The following is a 1,662-nucleotide window of genomic DNA, read 5'->3' as shown; positions in this document are numbered from 1 at the left end:
GGGGGCCTCGGCAGCACCTTTCCCCAGCTGCCGGCCGGCCCCGCCCGGCAGGGCCTTTCCCCCCCCACACCCCGAGCTGCTCTCCAGACCCCAGAGTCAAACCGCTGGGGGGTGGTTACGTTAATAGTCTTGATTTTACATGCCTCTATTTTCCCTTTGCAATGCTTGAAGTATTTGGCCTCTGTGACCTTGGTGCCAAGGGCCGACCCGTGTTTTCACGGGCTCTGCCTGCACACCCAAACCAGAAAACTGGAAATCTCTCACTGGGGAAATGACTGAGCAGACGCAAAAATGTTCTAACCACAGATTAACTTGAAAGGCTTGGCCACTACGACAGTCTAACGCAAACCCCATCGTGGCCTGGGTTTCCCTTGTCCTTACCTTTGTTACTTCACATCATGCCTCCCTCTTCCACGCCGCATCTTCGTTACTGGTGGTAATCCATAATCCCTTTTCTCTGGAGCTCAGAAACCGGGTGAGGTCCAGGCCTCCTCAATGCCTTCTCCCAGCTTTCTCTCCACCACATACCAGCCGCACCTCTCCTGGTGCTTCTGAATGCTCTGGCTGCTCAGCATTTGGGGAGCTCTCTGTATCTGTACAAAATGCAACCCCATCAGTTTAGCAGCATCTTGCCCTGATGTAAAAGGCTCTATGAGGTTCTGGGTAATTTTGGCAGATGGGAGAGCTCCTCACCTTTAATGTTATGCTTTAAAATGCCCGTCACTTCACCTGACAGGCCAATCCTCCCTTGGAAAATGATCAGCAAATAGAGAAAGTGCTGCAACTGTAGGGCTACTGCTGCAGAGCAGCTGTGCAATTAGCACGGGCATTATAAGTGATTGCTTAATTTTACACCCGTATAAAATTTGTCAAAAAACATTTGAATAGAGGGTTTTATATCAGGGATATTTTGTAACAGAGCAGTTCCTTGGCAAAGCTATTTCCCTTCCTTAGAAACCTCACTGGGAAGGAACCTGCGAACATCTTTATGTATTTTGAACATTCCAGTGCTCAGTTCTGTAAGATTCTGACCAATTTCAGTTTGGAATATAGCTGGGAATTTTTAGAACTTTTCCCCCATATGTCTTAAAATATACATATCCTTAATGAAAAAAAAAGAAAGGTCGTAGGAGTAACTTTCATTCATAGTGGCACACAGTGAATCAGAACAGAAATGAATGTCTGAACAGCTGGGATTCCCTGAACAGAAATGCTACTTCCCCTACAGGGGAAAAAAACCCTACACAAACCCCAACAAAAAAACCCCAAACCTAGCCTTCCATACATCCTACTCTTTTCAGAGCTCTTACAATTTGATTTGTCTCTCATAGGATTAAATCCATGCTCTAACTTTGCTGAGAGTGAAGATAACTTAGTAAACAAAGATATTAGTACCTTTCTAGGTTAGCCTGCATTATACATCTGTATTGCATCTTCCTATTGAAAGGCAAGTTAAAGAGTGTGGCTAAAGTCACTCTGTTATAGTCTTCAGATATGATGATATAGCGCTATTTTACCAAACCAGGACATCATCAATTCACCATTCATTCAGTATCTTTTCCTCAGGCCTTACAGTTTGCAGAAGGTTAATAGTGTGGCACTCAAAATCTCTAGTCCTAGAGGAAATGTGACTTGGTGTCATGAACAGGAGGCCTCATGCAG

The 1,662-nt window shown here is 45.1% G+C and overlaps 1 protein-coding gene across 1 annotated transcript in view; it reads right to left on the bottom strand.

Moving 5' to 3' along the window:
* C3H6orf203 (chromosome 3 C6orf203 homolog) overlaps positions 1–496 on the bottom strand; it is a 4,723-nt gene extending 4,227 nt beyond the window's left edge. The window contains exon 1 of the mRNA XM_026845499.1: positions 382–496. The gene's annotated coding sequence lies outside the window, so the exon portion shown is untranslated. The remainder of the gene's footprint in view (positions 1–381) is intronic.
* Between the last annotated feature and the right edge of the window lie 1,166 nt (positions 497–1,662).

Source organism: Athene cunicularia (assembly GCF_003259725.1).
Source record: "Athene cunicularia isolate RWA chromosome 3 unlocalized genomic scaffold, athCun1 chr3_part1, whole genome shotgun sequence".
NCBI lineage: Eukaryota > Metazoa > Chordata > Aves > Strigiformes > Strigidae > Athene > Athene cunicularia.
This window is presented reverse-complemented; position numbering and strand designations above follow the sequence as displayed.